This window comes from Triturus cristatus, chromosome 6 (genome assembly GCF_964204655.1).
Source record: "Triturus cristatus chromosome 6, aTriCri1.1, whole genome shotgun sequence".
Classification (NCBI taxonomy): domain Eukaryota; kingdom Metazoa; phylum Chordata; class Amphibia; order Caudata; family Salamandridae; genus Triturus; species Triturus cristatus.
The window spans coordinates 1,932,395,453-1,932,421,762 of record NC_140589.1 but is presented as its reverse complement, the minus strand read 5'-3'; the positions used below and the strand labels follow the sequence as shown (position 1 = coordinate 1,932,421,762).

The following is a 26,310-nucleotide window of genomic DNA, read 5'->3' as shown; positions in this document are numbered from 1 at the left end:
CAAGCAGAAGGGAAAGACAGGTGTACAATGGGAGGACCCGGAGCAGAGGGTGACCTGGAGCATGGAGAGCAACCCATCACCGGGGACGAGAAGGGAGTAAACCCCCTAGTAATGAACCTAACCAACACTGCCCTGACAGGTCCTCAAGGAAGCACTCAACAAGGGGCTTGGTTTTGTTCCGACGAATACCCTAGATGTGTTTAGGATCCGCCAGGAACTGGCAGGTTTCTTCGGCAACATTAGTCTAAGGGTCTTCTTTGAAAACAGGTCGGAGAACACTGAGCCAAAAGGGGACACCAATTTCCGCCCTAAATCCAAATTCACACCCCCCCACTGGTACCCTTCCTATTGAAGTGGAAACATTTGAATGAGCAGTCATCCATGAAGTGGAAACCCTTGCGGGACAAGAAAACTCCCCTTACAAGAATCCCCTTACAAGAATCAGACCAGACCTGAAAAGGAGGTTCTGGAAGAACTAAGGAAGAACCAAAATATCGTGATAAAACCAGCAGGACAAGGGGGAGCCATCGTGATTCAGAAGATCACTTATGAGGCAGAGTGCCTGAGTCTCCTTTCAGATGAAAGCAATTACAGCCTGCTTCGCAGGGATCCCACTGCGGACATCAAAAATGATAGCCTCCATGGTAGAGGAAGCGGTGAATAACGGATGGATCACTGAAAAAGAAGGGAGTTTCTTGTGCCAAGAAGATACGGTGACGCCATACTTCTACACCCTTCCCAAGGTGCACAAACAGACAAGACCTCCGCCAGGAAGACCCATAGTATCAGGCATAGGTGGCTATTGGAACCCCTCTCACAATTCTGATTTCTTCCTGAAGCCATTGGTACAAAGCAGCACAGCCTACCTTAAGCACACCACCGATGTACTGCACCTATTGAAGGACCTGATTTTTGATCCAGAGAAAGAGTTCCTGGTGGTTTTAGACGTAGAGTCACGGTACGTGAACATACCCCAAAAGAGAGAGACTACGCGTGGTGGAGGAGATGCTTTTTACCCTCGACTGGGAATTCTACACCCAGAGACCATTCATTTTACACCTTGGCAGAGATAGCACTGCGAAACTTTTTTACATTCCAGGGCACATACCATCTCCAAACGCATGGGGCTTCCAGGGGGAGCATGTTTGCCCCAAGTCTTGTGGGGCTATGTAGCGGCTTATGAAGACCAATACGTCTTCACCACCGCTAGTTCCTGGAGAAACATCAAGGTGTGGAGGAGCTACATTGATGACGTCCTTTTGATCTTGGAGAGGAATGCAAAGTCCATACAAGACTTCTTGGAGTGGTTGAACAACAGGAACCTCCCTTTACATTTACCATCACTACAGGGAGCTTCCCCTTTTTTGACTTGGTGATTTTCCCCAGCGAAGGACGCCTACAAACTAGAGTGTTCCACAGACAGGAAGTCTCCTCCTCTTTGAGAGCTTCCACCCTAAGTCATTGAGGGTTAGCCTTCCGGTGGGACAGTTCCTGCGTCTCTGGTAAGTGTGTGGGCGGTTTGAATGAGCATTGTAATATGAGATGGAATCCAATACGGCTTACCTATGAGAGGGTGGAACACAGTGCCATAGCGAAACTATGGGAGTTTGGTGTTGCGGATAGAACCGGAACGAAGTTAGAATACGTAACCACTTTGTTGCAGTAACAAGTGCAGGTCGGTACGAGCAAAAGAATTGCCCCATCCTTTGTGGGTGGTTCCCTTAGACGCAAGCAAGCTAAGGACATGTGAAGTGTGTGGCTCTACTTACAGGAGTTCGTAGCTCCGTACATATATGCTTGAGAGACTTGGAACTATAGAGTAAAATTGTTGGAATATACCGCATCTGACATCATGAATATTGCAGGTTGACAAGAAGCAACCGTGAATACACGCCAGGGCAGTGTGAAATACATATTGCAGAAATCATGCGCATTGAGAGCAACCACCTGGTAAATATTTATGGCCTCTAAACAATTTTTAACTGATACACCAAATGCGTGGTATTGTTTTAATTATGTTGTGATGTCCTAACCATGTGGCATGTGTTATGTCTTGAATGTTTGTCTATCTCCCCAGGATCAAAAAAGGAATACTAATGTGTTGACGACTGACCCCGAGCCCTGACGAAATTGCCGTAAGTTTCGTAGGCAATGAAACATGTTGGCCTTCCTTAAATGGAAGTGGTTTGCAACATTGTGCCATTTTTAATTGGAGTAGGTCCACTGCATTGATTAAAGTTGGCAGTCTCGTCAGTTCCCGCTCCTTTTTAGCTTTGAGAAGCGAAACATACGTATTTTTTCTTTTCCTTTGCTCTGCACTATGGGGTCATAATAAGGTAGCACGATTTACGTGTGCAGTCTATTCTGTTCACACACTATTAGAGTATTCTTGCTTTACACTATTCTTCACACATTTCATTTTTGGTCTTGAAAGATACCGATGAAGATGTGAGCATACTGGTGAGTACCTACCAGCAGCTCCTGAGGTTGTGCTTACGTGAAGTACTTTCAGACCACACATTTTTTTCATTTGGGCACTTGTAGTAGGGGATACAAGTAGGGGAGATAGGGTATTGCTGTACAGATTTAAGAAAAGTGGGTCTATTTGGAATAGCACTCATCCTGCTTGACCTTGGCGCGGCCATCTATACAGTCTCACACAGTATTTTGCTCCATCGGCTGCTTGAGATTGGTATTGAAGGCCATGCCCTCGACTGGCTCTCCTCCTTTTTGGGTGACAAGTCATTTCAGGTCATTGCCCCTCCATTTCATTCTTTGACGCACCATGTGCATTATGGAGTCCCACAGGGGTCGGCTTTGAGCCCAACATTGTTTAACATTTATGTTTCTCCGCTGGCCTTGATAGCCAATACCAGCAACCTATGCGGACGATACGTAACTAATTTTTTCCTGTACTAAAGACTCCAGTCAAGACAGGACTACATTTCAGGAAGATTTGGCAGTTATAGATGGGTGGATGGAGGGAAATGGTCTCCAACTCAATTCACCCAAAACAGAATTTCTATTTCTCGGCAGAGACTCACATCGGTGGGGCAACAACTGGTGGCTGTCTATATTGGGCAATCCCCCCCATGCCCAAAAACATGGTGAAAAATCTCAGCGTAAGGTTGGATACTGCTCTCTTTTGAGGAAAATGCTAAAATCTGTGGCAAGGACCGGTTTCAGAATTCTGCACGGACTCAAACCCATTTTGGGTCGGTTTGTCCCTCGAACACGCCAGCTAGTTGTTCAAGCCACAATCCTGTCTAGGTTAGACTATTGTAACAGCCTCCTGTTAGGGGCTAATAAGTCTGTGATAAATAGGCTTCAACACACTATGAATGCGGCAGCTCACATGGTACTTGCTCTACCTAAGTATAGTCCAGTGTCAGGTGTAGTGCGTCAACTCCACTGGCTCCCCGTGGATCAGAGAGTTAAGTACAAAGCACTTTGTTACTCATGAAGTTCTGACGGGCTTCGACCCGGTTATCCTCAATAATTTAGGCTACCAAGATGTCCCATCTCATGCTCTACGCTATGCAGACCTTAATTTGATGTATGTGCCTCGCTTCCGTAGAGCCAAAACTGGAGGACGTTCCTTCAAAGTGTTGGCTCCTACTTTATGGAACTCACTGCCTCTCTATCAGGAGGATTTCTAATCTTCTGATATTTGTAAAGGCAGTAAAGATATGACTGTTCCTGTAACTTTTATATATATATATCTTTCCCTGCTTCTCAGCGCTGGGACGTCTCTTTACTGTTACAGCCATGCGCTTTACACATCTCAGACGCTATTTTATCAGTATAGCAGCCAAGTTTGTTTTTTTGAAATTGCTAGTCCAGCAGCAGATCAGGTCTTTATTTGATTTTGTGTGGAGGGCGGTCTGATTTGTAGAACCCTCTATTGCTCCTTATTGTATATGTTCTTTGAAAAGGAGCCAGAACATAAGGGATTTACTGGTTCATACCAGACCTAGGAATACATCAGCAAGGTATGTCGCAGTCCTGGGCCAGAAGAATGCATGGGGTCTCCCGCTAGTGACAGGGCACACGAGGTGTGGGACATGCAACATTTGTCACCTGACTGCAAACACAGACTGTGGACATTGGTCTTAATTACCCATGGGAACAACAAAAGCATACCAACTGCAGCACGACCAATGTCGTACATGCTCAAATGCCCATGCGGCCTTATCTACATCTGGATGACCACCCGCAGGGTAAAAGTCAGGATAATGGAACTCAGATCCACTGTCAGATGACAAAGGACAACTACCCACCTGACAACTCACTACAAGGAGTGAAAAAACATGGCTGAGAATTTTATGGACAGTCCAGAAGTGGCTTCTCTTCTTAAACAGGGACTAGACGAGGGATGGATTTGCGAAAATGAGTATAAATTTCTATTGAATGCGCATCCAATAACACCGGCCATTTACGGTCTACCGAAAATCCATAAAAGTATAAACAACCCCCCGATGAGGCCTATAGTCAGTAGTATAGGCTCGATGTTGGAACCCTTAAGCAGATATGTTGACCATTTCCTAAAACCGATAGTACAGAAACAGAGGTCTTATATCAAAGACACAGCCCATGCGATTTCTATTTTTGAAGGGCAGAGCTTCAATGGGGTGACCCAACTTTTGGTCACCCTAGACATTGAAGCATTATATACAAATATCCCCCAAAATGACACCATCAGGGTGGTGGCCGATACCCTTGAGAAAGAAAACTTGGAAGGGGCTAATAAAAACTTTATAGTTTCTTGTATAGAAATGGTTCTCAAGAATAATATTTTTTTATTCAAAAATGATGCCTACATACAGGTGAAAGGGACCAGCATGGGGGCTACCTGTGCTCCCAGTCTGGCATGCCTCTATGTCAGCAATTTCGAACAGAAACACATCTTCAACGAGATGGCTCCATATTTTGAGAATGTACAGGGATGGTACCGCTTCATAGACAATATTATTTTTATCTGGAACGGTGACAGCCATGAGTTAGAATCTTTTCTAGACTGGATCAATTTAGGTGATCAAAATCTTAAATTTACAGCGAATTACAGCAACTCGTATGTAGATTTTCTGGACATCAAAATTAAAAATGTGGCTAACTCGTTACAGATGGAGCTTTTTACAAAGCTCACTGATAAGAACACCTTACTCACATATGATAGCAATCACCCTCGTTCCCAAAAAGATAACATCCCCTTTGGTGAATTTCTAAGATTGAGACGCAACTGCACGACCTTGGATGACTTCTACCGCCATGCGGAAATCCTAACAAATAAATTAAAAGCAAGAGGATATCCAAGGAAACTAATAAAGCATTCCTTAAAAAGGGCGAGGTTCTACAACCGAGAATGTCTATTAGAGACCAACAAAAACAAAAACAAAAAAGACATATCGAGTGGTAGAATTGTCTTTGTTTCACAATTTTCCAATATAAGCAATAGAATTAAGAACATAGTTAACAGAAATTGGAAAATTCTCAACTATGAAGCAGAAAGTAGATTAGAAAAACCCCTTTTTTAATTTAGACGGAATAAAACTATCCGTAAATCCCTGGTGAAGACTTACAAACAGAATCATGACACCCAAACCACACTGGCAGGTGAAAAAGCCAAAGGGAACTACAAATGTGGCTCTTGTTCGACTTGTGCACAGTGTTTGGAAGCTAAAAGTATCACATATAACCAGAAGAACATATGGGCAAAAACACTTAACTGCCGTAGCAGAAATGTTGTCTATCTCCTCATCTGCCCGTGTGGATTGGGCTATGTAGGCGAGACAGGCAGAGAACTTCGCACCCGCCTGTCTGAACACAGGTCTGCTATTAGGAATATGAAAGATAAGGCTCCACTTACAGACCATTATGGGAAATTCAAACACGATTGCAATGAATTCAAATGGTTCATCTTAGAAAAAATCACAGTCAACAGGAGAGGAGGGGACTCTAATACCCGAAGAAAACAACGTGAACAGTGGTTCATGTGTTATTTGAACACAGTAGATAGGGGCCTTAATTCCAAAGAAGATTGGATGAGCATCATTACAAGATAAGAGACATTGGAGAGAGCCTTTGCTCTATTGGGTTGCAGATAGTTCCAACTGTAATATTGGCTCTGTGACATCGCCTGGGTATTTATTTGCAACCTTCAGACCTTAGTAGTCGGTGTAAGGAATGGTCCCATATATCTGTAGTTGTGAGGTTTTCATATTCAATCCGGTTAATACCTGAGTTTGTGATAATTGAGAATATTTATGCCATCGCAATTTCGGTTAGCAAGATCTCGACTAAACAGGGACACTTGTTAGAACAGGGTGGTTAGGATATATATATATCCTTTTCCACAAACATAGTGTGTATAAAATGTTGTCAGGATAAACTACTAGAGGTAAGGGGTGGTTTGCCTTTCCTCTCTATAGATAATAAAATGTGGCGGACGTTGTCGGGTAATGCGTAAAACGTATTACCCACATTCCTTAAGTACATAAAGGCTATATGGAGGGTGAGCAGACACATATTACTATTTAAGGTAGTGAGGAAACAACAAAACAACAAAAAAACAAAAATAGACGCAATAGAGACAAAAACGAACAAAATTAGTTTTTTTCTTGTATTAACCTGAGTTGTGGAACAAACTCGTAAAGTTTTAATTGAAATCATTTCCAAAAAAAAGACGAGGAAAACAAAACCACTAGATGGATGTGGGTATATGAGAACCAATGAACGGGGTTCTACTTTAAAATCAGAATACATCATGTTTGCATCTGCGTATGAGCAGGCAGATAACATGTAATAACTACAAGCTACATGAATGAGACAAGGGGATTGGCCCATGATAAGTCACAAGATGAAGGTAACCAATCAGAAAGGGAGTTTGTTAAAACAAATAGAGGACATCGGGAGGTAATAGCGGTAATTACAAACCGCATCTAGGAATTATCCCCGCATGGACGACAGAACCTGTATCTCCAAGGTAAGATTAACGAGGAGGAAAACCTAACAGTGAAATCAGTCGTTTTTCGCTGTAATGGGATAAAAAGTTTGTAGGGGGCACACTCCTAAAATTTCCCCAATATTAATTTCAAAACCGTTTTTTTCATCTCAGAATAGGGGAATTGTCAAACAGGGAGGACGCTCCATTCATTGCCGGTCCTCGAACAGGTCTCAAGTGTACCTGCTTTAAATTGGAAGAAAAGGAACGACATGCGGGCCATAGTATAAACGCCACGAAAAAGGTAGGAAAAAACTTCATACAACAAAGGGCAAACGATAGGAATGGAGGAGGTCGTACATAACAGGGATATGACCATAATATGTATGTATTATAGATCACGATAAACGGACAACAGTAGCTGGGCCAATTGAACAGATAAAGAACAGTGCCCGATTTCCCTGACAAGCCGTATCTGTATTACACAAGCCTAACGGTAAGAATGTAAATCATACCCGAACTATACAATCTATAGGTATTGAGTGAGGCAGTGTAGTTGAGTTAACATGAAAAAGAATGGACATGAGGTAATTTATATGCTTTACAGATTGCATATAGGTGAAGAAGGAAGGTGGACCATTAATTCCCGTTACACAAGAAGTGTCGCCCAATCATCCGCAGTGGGCTGTATCAATAAGGAACAAAGAGTAAAATATACTCAGGTGAGAATATTCAATGAATGTAGACCGCAAAAATATGAACATGTAGTATAAATATGAACATAAGTAACATAATGCCTTAAGTGCTACGAGTGAAAGTGATAGTACCTCAAAAATTCTTGAACATGGAGTTTTCCAGATATAATGATATGAGGATTAGGGCCAGTCTGGACAGGGCATAGCTCATTAGAAACAGTTATGAAATAGATGTAGGTGATAACCCATCTAAATATAATTATAAATCTTTTTCTTTCTTAGCGGAAATTTATAAATCAACACTGAACGAGAGAAAAACATCGATTACTGGTCTTGACAAAGATAGCGGCATAAATTTAGCCCATCGAAACACGTCGACGCATAGAACAAATACAATCCAAAGAAACGGATATCCACTTGATAGGATAAATGGTTTAAGATCTCACAAGTGTTTAATCCCCAGAGCTGTCTTAGATTGGATGTATAGTTTATGACAAAGTGTAGTGTCTTCTTCATGTTGTATTCTCTCTGTTATGCGGGCTCATAATAGGGTTGTGTATTTTATCATTTGACTTGTTTATGGTAAATTTGCAATTTTGTCTTAGGCTTTTTTTGTATTTGCGAGTCATTATATGTTGTATGTGATTAGACTCAGGGTGTTGATTAGAACAGGAAATCAATATCAAGTGATGTTTTTAAATGTGATGAAATACATGTTTCTTATAAAATAAATGTACGTGGCCTTTTTAATTTGATTGTGTGTAAATGTAAATGTAAATGTCAAGGTACTTATAGAGCGCACTGTCACCAGACGGACACCTTGCAGTGTCGCCTTTGCGGTTTCCTGGCGCTGATACTCATACCGCTGTGGAACCCCTCCTGGCTTTCCCTGTGAAGTGTCCACTCCTGGGCACCCCCAGGGTGAAGCCAGGCATCCTTAGCGCTGTTGGGGCCGGTGTGGAGGCTAAGCAAGCTATTGCCCAGAGTTGCAGCGTGGGGCCCGTGATTAGAATAGGCACCGAGGCGAGAATAGACAGGTCCGAGGAAATTGAGCCCGAGCCCCGCCAAGGCGGGAATCGAACCCTGGTCCCTGGCCAGAACTCTGCTTCAGGGTCTGCCGCTCTAACCATTGAACCATTGAGTGACTATCTTTGTAAATCTACATTGCTTTAATATATTTGTGTTCAAGGGACTGCTAGTTGTTACTTGGAAGAGTACCCTATTCCCTTGAATCTCACAAGGGGTCTCTCTCTATTTTTAAACACTTGAGCCCAATATCACAGCCACTGCCCGTAACCCAGAAAACACTTCATTAGGGAGCAAAACTGGATAAATGGGGTTTAGAGCAACATTGAGGGCCTGAACGATGACATTCCTTGGAATGCACTGAATAACTTATGAGACACCTTCGGGCCACCGGTTTCCCTCCCTGACCAGCCTTGAACGTTGGGGACTATTTATGACATCCAATACACATATGCAGAGGGATCTGGGATCACCTCATTTATGTGGAGTCAGATACGGCCCCCTGTCCCTCCCAGTCATTTCACCCGTCTGGACCACATTTGAGTTATTTTTTGCTTGGGACTTTGTTTCCTCTTGGAGCATACATGTACTCAGTATTGGCCACTGTATGTGTAGACAGACACTACCCTATAGATGCAGCACAAGCCGGTACCAGTCTAGGGACCAATCATTTCTTGTTTTTGGTCACTACAATTATAATCTGGTTGCTGCACACACGTTATTTTAGCATATACTTATTATAGCATGTTTTTCCCACCAAGGTAGTTACTAGCAAACATACACCAGGTATGAGGAATATTTGTAATATGGGCACACCGGACAGGCACTGCACGCGCACATTATCTATTTTGATGGTGTCATGCATGAGATCTACTTTTCCATGAGCTTGATACACGCACCTGCACCTTCATAAACGCACCTGCACCAAGACACAACCTACACCCAATATGGGATAGGTGGTCAGCGCTGCAACTTTCTCTCTGCCTCTAACGAACCACCGGTTGCGCACGTCTATCAAGTAAGTCTTTCTCTCCAATGCCGCCCCGAGGGTGGAGGAAGCACTTTGTGCTATCGCTACAGAAGGTACACCAAGTCCCTATGCCTACTCGGGGATTAGGTTTAGCAGAGCACACTACCGCGTCGGCCCCGAGGCAGGTCCAATTTTTCTACTCATTACATAGTTAACTATTGGATTTCCTCCTCTTTTATCTCCGTATCCCAAAAGTGTGTGACTATATGGAGCTGTCCTCGCTCCCCTGCCAGTTCAAGCATTGATTTTAATAAACTCAGTAAGATTTGCCGAATTAATGACTGTCTTTCGTTTAGCACAGATGCCTTCTTTGGGTACTATTAATGTAAGGAACAAGTGTGTATTGAGCACTCAAATGGGAAGTCTATCCTCATCAAATGGGGCACAAGGCCTTACAACTCGCACTAGTGGTCTTTTTAATATTGTGACGCCAATTGGAATCGCTGTTTTGATCGGGTTGGTCAAAACCACCTTTGACATTTTTTTCACAGAGGGCACTGTATGTTTGATATAGGTTTTGTTGATTTTATTACAGGTATCCCACGGAGAGCAAGTTACTCTTTGATTTTGTCAGAGTATTCACTCATTCGTGTGTCTACACTCTACCATAGAAGTGAGGCGGTAGGGGTAGTACCTATGGGATCTTTGTTAGTCCTGATGAAAGCCAGGGTAATTACGGTAGCTGGATGAAGCATGTCGAAAGTTTGTAGAGTGGAGGTGTAGTGGGTTCATCATAGCCTATCATACCATCATCAATGGGTCCATTAATGACCTTTTACTCTGATCAGAGAATCCATTATTAAAGTATACATTTGGAATTCCCTTGGTCCATTTTAAATTGTTTCTCTGCATCATTTACACTTGATCCCACACTGTTTCTTTATGTATTGTATTGTCTTCCCCTCCCCTATTGCTCCACCTCCAGCTTTGGTCTGGTCTGTGTGTTAGCAGCCCTATGATGAAGCATGCCACAGATTTCTGTGGATGAGGGCAGTTTTAACACCCCGGTGTGTTTTGTCACCCCTAGATCACAGCAGCTTCAAATGCAAAGCCCCCCTTCTAGATGTGTTTAAGTGTTTATAGGAGGTCAAAGTAAGGCGTTTTTCCTCCTACCCTTTAACTTGTGTGTTGAACTTGAACTCATGCCCAGGTTGAGGGTACTGTCATATTTAAGGTTTTGCAACTTTTAGCAAGTTGCCACTCTTTGCCCAGCTAGTCCAGTGGCCTCAGAAAGGCGCCAGACAACTTTCTGCCTGCCTGGAGAGATGTTATGTTATGTTATGTTAAATGGGACTTTTATAGCGCAACGGCTACTCCAAAGGAGTGTCCCGGCGCTTTTGTGCTCCAGACCAAAGAAAGAGCTGGAAAACATAATAGTAAAAAGAGCAGGGGCCTAAAGAGGGGGCAGATTATCCAGTGAACAGCCAGGTTTTTAAGTCTTTTCTGAAGGCAAGCAGGTTAGCGGTGTTTCGCAAGGACACCGGTAAGGAATTCCATAGCTGCGGAGCAAGAAAGCTAAAGGACCGGCCGCCTAGCCGAGCCCTTTTGATGCGTGGCACCCGAGCCAAAGCTTCTGACCTGAGGGATCGTACAGGCCGATAGAAGTCCAGCCTCCTCTGAAGATATTTGGCACCATTGCCATGCAAGGCCTTATGGGCGAGAGTCATGGCCTTGAAAAGTATCCTCTTCCGCACCGGAAGCCAGTGAAGGGATACGAGGAGATTGGAGGCACTGGTGCGACGGTGCAGGCCAAAAATTGCACGAGCAGCAGCGTTCTGAGTAACCTGCAAACGCTGGAGGAGGTATTCAGGCAGACCCAGATATAGGACATTTGCATAGTCCAATCTGGACCCTATGAGTGCCTGAACAGTAATCCTCCGATGTTCCTCCGAGAGAAGGGGAAAGAACTTGCGCAACATTCTGAGTATCCCAAAGCATGTTCCCGTAAGAGTGGAAACCTGGGATTTGAGCGAAAGCTCGTTGTCAATTTTAACCCCCAGGTTCTTAGCCCACTTAGAGGACTGAGTGGGAGGGAACATGTCAGCAGGCCACCATCCCTGCCAATCTGGTTCTGATGGGCATCCGAAGAATAGTATTTCGGATTTGTCCGAGTTGCATTTGAGGCTGTTGTGTGAAAACCAGCTAAAGACAGCCCCAAGGCACTCGCAGATCCTTTCTCCATCGAACTCTTCGCTCTTACGACAGGTGAATAGAAGCTGGGTGTCGTCAGCATAAGAGACGATCCGGGCCCCGTAGGACTCCGCCAGTGTCGCCAGAGGGGTCATAAGGATGTTAAATAGAGTGGGGCTCAGTACAGAGCCCTGAGGCACTCCGACTCCCAATGGCGGCATCTCGGCGGACCCGGGTGGGACCCAGACCGTCTGCCGGCGGTTGGCCAGAAAGGAACGAAACCAGTTGAGCACCGTCCCCCCTAGACCGATGTTATGAAGTCTAGTGAGGAGATCCTCGTGGGGGACGGTGTCAAACGCCACCGACAGGTCTAACATGACTAACATCACCCTGCCTCCTGTGTCCAGCACCTCCTTCACGATCTCCGAGACTTCCAGGAGCGCCGTCTCGGTGCTTAAGTTGGAACGAAAGCCCGATTGGGATTCATGAAGTAACTCATTAGACTCCAGGAAGTTAGAAAGCACGCTGTGCACGTGTTTCTCCAGGATCTTGGTCAGTGCTGGAAGGAGCGAGATTGGCCTATAATTAGAAGGCGCCTCTGGATCAAGATTGGGCTTCTTGATCAGGGGGATGACCATGGCTTGCTTCCAGGCCTGGGGCAGAAAACCCTGACTCAGGGATAAATTGAGGATAGGATTAGCTATGGGATTAATGACATCTGCCATTTTCGCTAAGAATTTTGCTGGACACGGATCTAATGGTGAGCCTGATTTAAGGTTCCTCATCAAGGCTAAGGATGCGGCAACCGGAAGGGGAGGAAAGTCTAGCAAAGCTGGGCCAGGAGGAGACAGGAAGACTGTCTCCGTCGGCATCGTAGATAAATCATCTAACGCTCTCGACGGGAAAGAATCCTGAATTAGCCTGATTTTGGTGGTGAAGAAATTGGCAATAGTGTTAGCCCAGGTCTCCACCGGGGCACCCTGAGTAGAGGTTGTCCGGGGGCTGGTAAATTCACGTACAATAGAAAAAATCTCCTTACAGGAGTTAGCTGCGTCTTCAATCCTTTTAGCGAAGTAACATTTCTTGCCCTGTAAAATAAGATCGTGGTAGGACTTCATCATGATTTTATAGCGTTGTTTGGCTTCAGGCTCATACTGGACTCTCCACGCCCGCTCAGCAGCTTTACATTGCCTACGAGCGTGGGCTAAATCCTCCGTAAACCAGGGGGCAGAGACCCGCCGGGCAGCAGATCTGGGTGGCTGTGAGGGAGTGAGCTCATTTAGTCTGGCAAGAAGCCAGGATTGTAGGCTCTCCAGATCTTTCTCCAGGTCGCCAGTACAGGAAACAGGGTGATCTGCCAGGGCATGCGTTAGCATGTCTGGGGTCACCCGGTGGAATGCCCTATAGCTGCTGCCCTGCTGCCTCATGACACTGGCCGGAGAGGTCACAGTAGAAAGTATTTCAAAGTGGGCAAGATAATGATCAGACCAGACGACTGGCAGAAGAGTTACAGCCATGATAGGTGTGGTGGAAAACACCTGATCGAGTGTGTGGCCTTTGTTGTGGGTCGGACCAGAAAGATAGGGGGAAAGGCCTAGAGTGGATGCAATATCCAGCAATTTGATGGCGTCCTGGTCATTATGGTCGTCCAAATGGAAATTAAAATCTCCCGCCAGTAGGCACAGCTCCGATCTAAGGACAAGGATCGACATGGCCTGCTGGAGATCATCAAAAAAGGATCCCACTGGGCCCGGGGGTCTGTAAACAATCAGACCCTTCAGCGCTTGTTGCGGCGATAGGGAGATCGTAAAGGCTAAAGAGTCCGCCCCTGCGATGGTGTGAGTATGCGTGACCGTGCACGGAAAAGATTTTTTAACAACCAAGGCAACTCCTCCTCCCCTACCCTTGTCTCTGTCCTGTCGATGGATGGTATAGTCCGTGGGGATGGCTGCCACAATGTCCGGGTGGGGGGAATCATTCAGCCATGTTTCAGTAAGCATCAGACAGGTAGGACTGGTCGTTGAGAGGAGATCAAAAATCTCTTGAGTGTGTCGGTGCAACGACCTCGTATTGAGGAGTACACAAAGGTGTTTGATGCTACACTCCTTAGCAGGGATAGGGGAAGGGAAGGAGCGAACAGGGTGCCAATGGCAGGCAGGGCACGTATGTTTACCCTTATATCGGCCAGGAAAAACCGTGTAACACGACGCATTCCAGTTACGCAAAGAGTATAGCTCCTGAGCGGAGTAGGAGAGCATAGGGGCCAGAGGTACCAGCCACGCCAGACGCTTCCGGGACGCTGACGGGCGCAGACGGGCAGGACTCTAGCACGACTCCGGCGCAGGTCCGGCGCATCCGCTGGTCGCGTCCGCTGCGCGGAGCCGTAAGTGCCTGTTTTTATAGTCCTTGTCTATGGCCTCCCCAACCCAGCCCAAACAAAGATGGCCGCCAAAACCGGCGTCCACCCCTCGGCATCAACACTCAGCCGAGGGTGGGACCGGAGCTGCAGGGAGGGGGGAAAAAAGAGTTTTTAAGCGCTGCTGAGCGCTGGGGGGTCTCTACACACTGCTGCAGGCTAGAAAATACAATTAGCAAGCACAGGTGAAAAAACGAGTAAAATCACGAAAATTAGTTTAAAATTGAAAGAAAAGCAGGAGACCTCCCGGCTTCCGCCTCAGGAGGGGAAAGGTGTGTGCAGAGTCTGAGATGTGTGAATGACTCCAAGGCTAAGGGACAAAAGGCAGTTGCTGCAGAGTGAGGTGTTAACTCCTCGCCCAGGAATGCCACTCGTAGTGTTAGCCCAAAAAGCGAGCTGCATAGGGGAAGTCACGTATGAAGGTCACCTGTGACAACACAGAAGGATGCCTTTTGTTCAAGCAGACAAGTTTTAGACAGGGACAGAGAGGGAATACCCATCCCCAAAAGTAGCCTCAGCTCTAGGGTAGGCTACCAAGCTAATGACGGGCCACAACATTTTGAGAGTGGCTTGAATAGTGTACCCTAAGATAGCCAGATTCCACACACTGCAGGAGACATGTCACCAGAAGGGAAGGGGACCCAGGAGCCCATTGGCTAATGACGACAGTACGTTCCAGGCATTTTCCTGAGATAATTATGGCACCCTGCACATCAGATTACTCTGGATTCGAAGAAAGGACCAAAGAAGGACCGGCCTGCTGCCCTTAAAACTGCACAAGGAGAGGCTGCACTGTTGGAAGGACTACACCTGCTGCAGTTTGCGCTAGTCAGGTTTGGACTGTGCCTGCAGCTCCTGACCCAGGCAAAAGTGGATTCCTGGGCCTCAAAACCATAACAGTGACTCCAAGGATCAGTCGGCTGATCCCCTGGAACCAGCTCCAGGGACTTGAGTTAAAGAAACTGAAACAGGCAAGTTGGTAGTCACCACAGATGTTTTGCCACTACCTGCTGCCGGGCACACAAAGTGACCAATCCACAATGACCAAAAGTTGCACTCAAGCTGGAAGAGCTGTCAATCTGGATTCATCCCCCAAGAGGGATACTAGTACCTGCCAAAGGACTTTGCCCTGACCATGGTACAAGGAGACCAGTAGCCCAGTGTTGGACTTGGCCCTTCTGGCAGGTTCACCCCTAAACTTTTTGCTTTTACTGGTGCCCTGGTGGTAGTGATTTTTGGTTTCTGCGCACTTTCCCTGTGTCCCAGAGTAAAGTGCGTGCGCACTCTGGGTGCATGTGGTGAGATACGCCTGCCCTCCCATAGGAATACATGGGGGAATGCATGTGTCCCTGGTAGTTCCTGATGCGTGGGGAGTGCAGGTGCGAGTTTGGTATGTGCGGACTCGTGTGATTAAATGCTGCGCGATGATGTGTGCGGTGTCCATGTAGCTAGTGTGGAAGCACCACTTCTAGACGCTGGCATAAATGTGCAGTGACTGCCTGTCGCGTGATTGGCTGGCTGAAGTCATGTGACGGGCTAGGAAATCCCCAGAGTCAGGAGGAGTCACCCAGTGGTGAATAGGAAGATCAGCAGCCAGATGGGTGGGAGGAGTACACCTAGGACCTGAATAGGGCTGGGCTTTCCCCACACAATGCTGGCTCCGCCCCCTGTGGTGCGACTGATGACCCTTGCCTGTCCTGTGAATAGGGAGAGGGGCTGAGCAAAACAAAGTGCTCAGGAACCAGTTGTTACTGGTTCGCCCCTTCCCTGCATCTTGAGACAAAGGAAAGCTATGTATAAAAAGGGGCTGTGACCCCATGAATGTGTTCTCTTCCAGGATCCTGCCTGAGGGGGGCTGCTGCTGTTGCTGGACCAGAGGACTGCCACTTGGACTACCTCCCTGCCTGGAGGCCCAGTAAGCTGGCTCTAGGTCCAGCCTTGCCCCCCCCCCCCCCTGCCTTGCTGCATACAGAGGAGAACTTTGCTGGACTTTTATATTCTCCCCTAAAGCGCCTGGAAGTGCTTTTATTTGACTTATAGCGCTAGGAGCGCTTTATTTGGGACCCCAGTGTCGAGGAGCACTTTACTTGGTGCTTTGCTGAAGCCTCCAGCGCCTGGAAGCGCTGGACTTGCCTTCAGCGCAGAGAGCGCTTTCACCTTTACCCTTAGCGCCAGGAGCACTTTATTTCTGAAAGCCGGTGCCCACCCGGCCTTTGCCCCATTCTTGGCAGATCCTGAAGCCCCCCTGGCAGGTGCCCACCCTGCCAGGGACATTGCCGCCCATAACGGGTGCCCACCCCGCTCGTATGTTTAAAGAAGAGGGAGCCTACCCCTCTGTCAGGGTCCGGGTTCTGAGACACCGATGTTACCTTCTCCTCCCCCACTCACCGATGTTTCCACCTTTCAGTCGCCGGACCCTGCCACGCTTTGGACGGCATCATCAGAGTTCCCCCCCTTCCGGGTACTGGCCCTTTCAGGAACAGACGGAAGACTACGGACTCCGCCCCCGGGGGTGGAGCACCATCGCGTCATCTGACGTAAAAAGACCGGCCGCCACGGAAAAGGTAGTCAACAGCGGGAAGGAGGAAGGAGAACGCCGAGACGAACAACGGAGAGGAGAGGAGACGAGGACGCGAAGAATCCAGTGGTGTCGAGGACCCCGGAGGACGAGAGTACAGAGGAGCCTGGAGGCCAACAATCCCGCGAAGCGCCCTGCCACGGTCCCGGAGGACGGTGGCTCGAACAGGTACGGCAGCGTTTGCTGGGTACCGGGAGCCGGGTCCATCATAGAGCCGAAGGAGGAGTGGGGCTGCCCGGTAGGGAATCCTGACCTCTGCGCACGAAACAAGAATCGATAGATGGTGACATCCCGCACTCCCTTGCCCTTAAGCAAAACAAGACCTGTATATTCCTAATCGGTCTCCTTTCTATTTCTGTTCTACCCTCATAACAACGTCGGACGAGTGATTCCTGGTCGAGGGGACAAGGCGAGCATCTTCAAAGAGGGAGAACCTATCCCCCTGGAGGAAGAAGAACATGACTCACCCCCTTTCGTTATGGGTTCTTTTGATGCCCGACTTTGACATTTCTTTATTGTTACACCGAGACCTTTGACTATTCCCCATTAAACAATCATAAGACTACCACGCCTGTGTCAAGCTGTTTCTGCCAACTCTTATACCCTCATTGCTGCCGTACTGAAATCACCGCCGTGGCATCCAGGAAGTCAGGCAGTTCTTGTTAGGACGTGGGCGGGGCCTCGTCCCGAAACGGAAGTCGATGGGAGCCCACCCCGCGCTCCGGTAGCCACAGCGAAAAGGCCGTCCCGAAGGAGAGAGCCCCCGAGGAGCTGGAGCTCTCTTGTGGCCGTCGTACTGCCCCCGAAGAGTCCGGTGTGCCTCGAGCCTCGGAGGCTCCCCAAGAGAACTGCAGGCTGAGGAGACCGGCAGCGGGGAAGACGCCGGTGAGACCAGGCGGAGACAACGCGGGAGTCCCAGGTAAGCGGGACTCCACATGGTAGTAGTCTCTGCCCCCTGTCCCCCACAGTGGCGCCGCAGTTGCAGGCTGCTCCGACGGGGGCAACACTGAAGAGAGTGCCCCTTCGCCCCCGGAGAGGCGTTAGTATCCTAGAGCGCTAGTGCGCTCCACCCGAGGCCAGAAGTAGCTGTCCAGAGCCCCCGAGCGGGACTCCGACCCCGGGGGCATTATTTGTTGCTCAGAGTCCAGAGGGACTCCAACGACGGCGCATTGTTTGTTTAGAGCCCACGAGGCTCCAACGTTGCCCCAGGGCATATTTGTAGTTCAGAGCCACGGAGGCTCTAGGGGGGCATTTCTTGTTGTTTGAGCCCAGCGAGGCTCCAAGGGGCCAGTCCTGTGTTTAGAGCCCAGAGGGGCTCAGGGGACAGTCAGTTGGCCAGAGCCTGCAAGGTTCCGGCGTTGGCCCCCCCATTGTTCTACAGCTGCCCAGCACTTCATGGGCAGCTGGTCCGTTTAGGCCCCCGACATTGGGACACAGGGCGTCCTAGCCCCTACGAAGCCAGTTGGCCTAGGGACTGCCACAGGTGGTGGCTAATGTGAGTTTTGCGCTATTGTTCCCAACCTACACCTCTGAATGTGTTGTGATGCATCATGTGTAATGTGTTTCTACCCCTACAGGTATTGTGATACTTAGGTGGTTATTCTCCCTAGTACAGGTGGTGCTAGTGAGGTCCTGGTTCCCTGCGTGACATTCTCCTAAGGTGGTTAGGGTTGCGTAGGTGGTACTTGCCTGTTACCAGTAGTTACTGGTTGTGTGCTACATGTGTTATTTTGTGCTACAATAATTTGATATCCTATGTTCTAAGTGCTAAGTTCTAAAAGTGCTAATTCCTGACAGTGGTCCATGTGGCCCTGTCCCCTGTACATATAATCCCTTGTAAAATTCTGCCCAGTGCCAGTTGGTACAGTGTAAATTGTGTGAATAGTATCTAATGTGTTTTGGTATAATACAAAGGCTATTTTTATAGAACCTTGTGTGGAGTTTCCTTTGTGGTGGGCCTTGGGTGGTGGTGTTGTGTGCGCGCGCAAACGCTTTACACATTGCCTCCGGGATAAGCCTGACTGCTCGTGCTAAGCTACCAAGGGGGTGAGCAGGGGTTATCTTTGGCGTGTAACTCCCCAGCCCTGACTAGAGTGGTGGTTTCTGCCTGGCTTTGGCGCAAGCCCTAGCCAACCAGAAATCGCCATTTCTAACACCCAGCATTGGCTGGCCAACTGCTGCAACCATGAAGACTTCGTGGACCCCAACCTCTTTGGCCAAAGTCTCCCCACACCACTCATGGACCAAGAACTTACCACAAATGCACTCCTGTCGACAGCACATCAACTGTGGCATTCCTGAGCATCTTTTGTTTTCTCCTATAATCGGATCATCAGGACCACTCTTATAGTCTATGGTGCTTGCCCTGTAAAAGTTTGGAACTTGATGTAAAAATGCTGTAGCGATGAGTTAACTGCCCAAAGTATCCTTTCTGGACCCATAGACCACCATCCTGCCAGATTTGCTGACCCAAGCCGGGCTACAGATGGTGAACTAACTCTTTGGAAACCTTTGGAAAGTTTTAAACTCGTTGACGAATGCTTGTTTGTGGTTGCATTTAAAATAATTTATATCTTCAAAAAACTATCTACGAAAAACTCTGGTGGATTTTCCTCAGTGTCTAAAAATATTCTGATTGTTTATAGATTTTTCATGGTGCGTGACTCCTATTGTGGTTTGGTGCTGTTGAATGCTTTATAGTAAGTTCCTTTGTCAAGCCTTGCTGCTTGAAGCCATAGCTAACCAAGGTTCTGCAAAGGTGATCAAGACTAGCATGACAGGTCTCAAGACAGTTTCTGTACGTGTATTCTATGATAAGCCCCTCCCCCAGCCTATCATGACACACCCAGGTCATTTTCCTGCAGTCGTTTGATACATTTTGTATCATTAAATAGTGATTAAAATTTATATTCTTAGATCTACTAGTTTAAAATGGATGAGGGTTATTTAATATTCAAAGACATGGCTGTAGTGTTTCTTCTGTTGACAACGGTATCAGCACACGATCCATATGATACCTTGAAGAAATATTTGAATATTCACAGTATGTCCAGCAGGATTCACATGTTAATTCTTACAGGTACAATATCCCTTCAGTTACGAGTCAGGAAGCTAGACGAGTTTGAGACAGCACACAAAAAAAAAGAAGACAGCACTGACGCTAAAAAGAGCCTTTTTGTGAATTTAAATGGCACATTCAACTCCCACTGCTGAAAAGTATTATTGAATGAGGATTGGAAAATATCTGTGCTGCAGCCAAACTGCTAGATGAACGTACCCATGGAAAGCAAAAGGTGAGACAATTGTTTTGCCATCTGACCTTTAGAAAACCATACCCATAATATTTATACTTTAATGACAAGTAAATATTGTATGCAGAGCACCATTTCAAACAATCACAAACTATTATTATTGGTTGTGTTCATTGGCAGAGGCTTGAAGCAAGAGCCGGCCATGCATATTGCAGCATCATCTAAAGAGATGTTAAAGGTACGCTATGTAACGTGTCTCAATCTTTTAAATACAATTATCTGTCCTAAAGTTATGAGCAACTAAAGATCACAAAGAATTAAACATTTGTGTTCTTTAATTTACATATACATTTTTAAGCTACTGCTTTAGAAATAGGCGACTGACACCTATAGATGTTCAAGCGTGTAGCATAATTACAATAACGAGACATGTGAATGCTCTTTCAAAATCATTTCACTTTAAACCACACAACACTATAGTAATACGCTTGTGCCAATATTTCTTTTTTTTTTATTTAAATGGCACTGCAAAAGGCGCAGCCTGCATCAAAAGTGTCCAGCAAAAATGTGCTTTGTTTGCTCACGAGTATTCAAAAATAATTTCTATTATTGACTGGAAACCCACTGAGCACCGAAGAACAAACTACAGTGGCTGGGGTTCATGATTGTCAAGCATATGAGAAGCAGTGAATGAAACAGCAATTTATACGAAATTAGGAAACAACAAGTGAACATATAGGGAAATGGTTTGACAAGTTTACTTTTTAGAAATAAAAATAAATTTTATTTCTTTAAATCTCAGAACATTTTCCACAAAGGCAATCAACAGAAAAGAGGGTACTAAGGCTTTCAAATAAAAACAAATAGATAAGGAATGCTGCAGATGTACAGGATATGATCCAGAGCTGGAAGCCCATCACAGAAATCACATTACGAACAAACAGCTGATAAACACATTAAATCGTGTACACATAGTTAATGGGGGAGTGGAGTCTGTTATTGATGAAGGAAAGTCACTGCAAATGGCATATTTCAAACAGAAGAGATTGTGTCCGATTCTAATGGTGAGCTTAGATCTGTAGTGGAAGGACTTCAGATTAAAGAACTGGAAAAGAGAGGACTTGCTTTTTACAGAGTTGGGGAGTCTTTACTGCATGGCTGCCACAAACGCCCCATGTCTACTGTATTATAAATTGGTGTGTGACTTACTTGGTTGTTTGGTGCTGTTGAATGCGTTACACTGCGTTCCTTTGTCAAGCCTTGCTGCTTGAAGCCGCAGCTACCCAGGGTTGTGCAAAGGTGATACAAATGAGCTTCTCCCATGCAACACCAGTGTTGTATCGCAGGTTTGGTGTGCATCACCAGTGCTGCGTCTCAGATTTAGTGTGCATCACTAGTGGTCCATGAAAAAGTAACTCTATTATTAAATGATTTAAAACTAAATGGAGATATACATTTTGTTTAGGGTGTTATTAAGCACCTGTTCCATGCTTTTTTCCCATTTTCCACCATTTTTGAGCATTTTATGACACTTTGAAGCACTGGTGATGAGTTGGGAAATTGATGATTTTTGTGATGAGGGATGATTCAAAAGTGCTGAAAATACATTTGGGACCTATTCAGAACACTGCAATCACACCTATATAGTTTTAAAATGATTATGAAGTATTACAAATTTTAACCTCCATAAGGGAGGCAAGCTGAAATTTTACACCACTCTGAGTTCCATGACCTCGTACACAAAAGTGACCTTGTCCCCCTGAAATTGAAAATGCTAATTTTCATCTTTATTTGTAAAGCTATTCATTCTGTTTCATTCATTGTGTGTTTATAATGCTCTAAGGCCACTTTAACACTCATTTATTTTCATTCCAATCCACTTTTGACCGTTTTAGAGCACTTTGATGCACCAATGATGTATTTGGACTTAGTCTTTTTTCCTTTCATGGAGACTTCAACAGTGTTAGAAATTCATTTTGGAAATACACAGAACAGTGCAAATGCATTTATATACCATTCAGAAAGCTGCAATTACACCTATATAGTTTTTAAATGATTTTGATTAACATTGTTGACCTCCATGGGGAGGGCCCTTAAGCTGAACTTTTACACAGCTCAGAGTTCCACGACCTCTGACACAACTGTGACCTTGTCCCCCCCCCCCCAACCTATTTTTGAGACTATTCATTTTGTTTCATTCATTGTGTGTTTATAATGTGATTAGGCCACTGTAACACTCAATTATTTTCATTTTAATCCATTTTTGAGCATTTTTTAACACTTTGATGCATCATTGATGTTTTGGGTCTTTGACATTTTTTGCCTCAGGTACACTTCAAAAGTCTTAGAAATTCATTTTGGAGGTACACAGGACACTGTAAGTGCACCTATATAGCATTCCAGACACTGCAATTGTACCTATATACTTTGTAAATGATTTTGTAATAAATATTTTTTTGACCTCTTGGAGCACATGGAGCAGCACCATAGCCTTCTGTAGAAGAAGTGACTCTGTTCCCTGAACACCTAAAAATATGACAAATATCACTAAAACAGGTGGCTGGATGCTAGAATTGGGACTCAGACATTGCTGGTACATCACCTGAGGTATAATGTGGATTCCTGATGTCCACAAGGACCCACAAACTGTCATGAGTTGATACCAAAAATTAGCAAAAATTGTAAAAAAAAGTGTTTGACAAGATTTGCTAATTTTCCAAATAGCTCAGAATGGATATCACGGTCACTTTGTGAGTACCCAGGACCTAAATATACTTGTTAGAAAGCTCAGATCTGATGTTTTCATGTGATCTATGTACCTTTGGTATTATCTCAAGTTTTTTTTCAGCTTCTAGCCAAGGGAAAAACCTGATATCGTACCCGATTATGTGCACCTTGGGCTGGGTGAAAGAAGTGACTTTGCCCCCTTAAACCAAAAAACTTCAAAAAGTCATCCCTGGAGGCCAGAAATGGGTCTTAGACACTCTTGGTATGTCATCTGAGATATACTATGGGGTCCTTGGGTCCAGAACTAGAAATGTGATGTTACTCTGAGCTCTATGGCCTATAATGGAAAAAATGAGTTTGACACCAAACACCTTGAAATGTCACAAATAGGAGTCAGACATGTACCTGGAGGCTGGAAATGAGCCCTAGCCACTCTTGTTATATCACCTGAGATATATTATGGGGTCCTGGTGGCTACAGGGACCTGAAAACAGTCATGAGGGATGATATTGAAAATTAGCAAAAATTGTCAAAAAATGTTTTTGACAAAATTTGCTAATTTTCCAAATAGCTCAGAATGGATATCACAGTAACTTTGTGAGTACCCAGGACCTAAATATACTTGTTATAAAGCTCAGATCTAATACTTTGAAGGGGTTTGTGGACCTTATGGACTATAAGAAGGTTTTTTCCAATTCCAGCCATGGGGAAAAACCTGGAATCTTACGGAAGTGGTAATAGAATACGTCATTGTTTTTCATCTCACTGATTTTTAGAAAACAGTTACTTTACTCATTATCCTTATGCTTTTAATGCAACTATTTATTGTATTTAGACATATTTTGAACATTTGTTAACCATTCTTACTATCTGTGTTTGTTTGCAGATGCTTGAAACAAGATAATTCTATACACTGCAGACAACCACTTGATAAGAGACGGCAAAGGTATGCTACGTAGAATGTGCTGCTTTGTTTTTCGTATGCAATCATCTGTCATAAATTATGACCACCTTGTAGATCGTATGTGTTTTGCATGGTCTAATTTACAGATACATTTTGTAAGCTACTGTTTCAGTATTAGGCTACTGACAGTTATAGATTTTATGCACTTTGCATATATGCAAAATGAAAAATACTCACTTTCTATAACACAGAACCATTTACTAATGCTTAACTTTGTCTTTATGTACTTAAAGGGCACGGCATAATGGGCCTTCTACATCCAAAGTACCTGGTGAAAAAAATCATGATGTATTCATACATTTTGAAAAAGAGTTTCCTGTGACACTGAATGGGAATCCACCAGGTAAAAAAGACCGAATTGCCCTGGTTGGTGATCACGAGCGGCGTGCATATGATAAGTGGAGACTGAAACAGCAACTTCTAAGAAAGGAGGTAACAATGAGTAAGTAAACATTTAGATATGCTGAAATATATTGAAAAGTTACAATTTTAGAAACTGATATCAATTTATTTTGTTTCTTTCAATCACAGAACAGTTCCAGCGAAGGCAACCAAAAGAAAAATGTGTACTAAAGTTTTATAATAAAATGCAATGGAGAAAGAATGTACCCGAAGTTGCAGAGCTAATCCAGAATTGGAAACCAATGACAGAAAGCACTTCACCAATGGGTGATAAACAAATTAACTCATGTCTGAGTCACCAACGGTGGAGTGGAGTTTCTGTTGTTGATGAAGAAGGTAGAAGGAAGGCCGTTGCATCACGCATTTTTCAAAAAGGAGAGGTGGTCTGCGATGATTTTCATGGGGAGCTAATATCTGCAACAGAAGGAATACAGAAGTTAAATGAGCTGCCTAAAAAAAAAATGAACAGCTTATTTTTTTTTTACCAATTATCGGAAGGAACGGTATTGCATGGATGCCACAAACAGTCCATGCTCATGTCACCCCTTACTGGAAACTCCTGGAAAGCTAGTGCGGACATCAAAAAAGAAATTTAATGTCAAACCAGTTCTTGAGACTTTTGAAAGAGATGAAAAGCTGAGATACGTTATTTTATTTGTTGCGTTGCAAACTATTCAGATCAGTTGTGATCTTACTTTTGACTATGTTCTATCAACAAAAGCCCACAGAGGCCAGGTGCCACCCTGCATTGATTAAGGACAATTCACATAAGACTTAGGGGCTCATTACAATGGCGGGAGGATCGCCACCGCTGGCCCGGCAGGGATTGGGTTTGGGGGATCGTTGTGGGCCAACCTTGGGGGGGGGGGTGTTGCTACACTGGGGGATACCCATGGCACCCCCCTGCATTTCCTTGCACCAAGTGGCAGGCACCGCATGGTGCCTGCCAAGTGGTGCAGGAAATAAGGTGCAAGCACCTTTCACATTCGGAAGGTGCTGCAGCCAGCAGCACCACCCGCAATGTTAAAGGCCAACGATGCGCCCGCCAGTATGAAGGGTGTATACTAATTGCAGTGGTGGGACCGCCACATATCTGGCAGCCGGTCCCAATCACCACTATGGTGGCAGGCGGACCAAGTCTACCCATCATCGTAATGAGCCCCACAGTTTTTAGAGTTTTAAGGATGGTTTACTACATCAAAAATACTGTGGATATTCTATTCTCTGTACTTTAACCCATTGCGTGCGACGGACGGCTGGGAGCCGTCTGACGTCATGGTGGGCATGTGCGTCAGACAGCTCCTGGCCGTCCTAGCACCCACCCTGCAAACAGTCATTATGGTTGGTACTGAAAATTAGCAATATCAGATATCAGATATCTGGATATCAGAGACACTGTTTGAGTGCACAAGATATAAATACACTTCTTAGAAAGGTCAGGTCTGATCCTTTCATGTGATCTATCTACCTTTGGTATTATCTGAAGTTTTTTTTTCAGCTTCCAGCCAAGGGAAAAACTTGATATTGTACCCAATTTTGAGCACCTTGGGCTGGGTGGAAGAAGTGACTTTGCCCCCTTAAACCTCAAAACTTCATAAAGTCACCCCTGGAGGCCATCTGGTCACTCCATTGAAATGGATAGGATATAATACACAGCAGAATGTGCCATATAATTCTTGAAGCGTATAAGGTAGAGACTTAATTTCAATTGTAGATTGTAGCTGAGATATGTACGCATTATGGTACCAATTCTGATGTTTGTGGCTTATAGGAACAAGGTGCAAATTAGGTGTGACCTCGAGGTATGTTTTTCTTTCGGCTTCAGGTAGGTTGAAAACACTATGTATTTGCCTATAATTCTAACACCATACTATCTGGAACCATAATTCAAAGAGGAGCATCATGCTGACATCAGTCCACTGTTCTGTGTCCATTTGTATGCATGTGGCATGTTTAGAAGCAGTACAAATCATTCACTAATTCCATTCATATTTTTAGAATGTTGCTTCCAGTTTTGGGAACATGTGTCACATACATTGTGTCATAATTCATGATTCATACAATAGTTCAAAGGTTCACCACCCCTTATCATCCTCAATGCAATGGGCTTGTTGAAAGATTTAACAAGACCCTAAAGGGTATGATCAAAGG

General features: G+C 45.2%; 1 pseudogene; it reads left to right on the top strand.

Annotated features, from left to right (window-relative positions):
- Nucleotides 1–629: 629 nt before the first annotated feature.
- Nucleotides 630–24,915, top strand: LOC146822522 (uncharacterized; annotated as a pseudogene).
- The last annotated feature ends 1,395 nt before the right edge of the window (nt 24,916–26,310 follow it).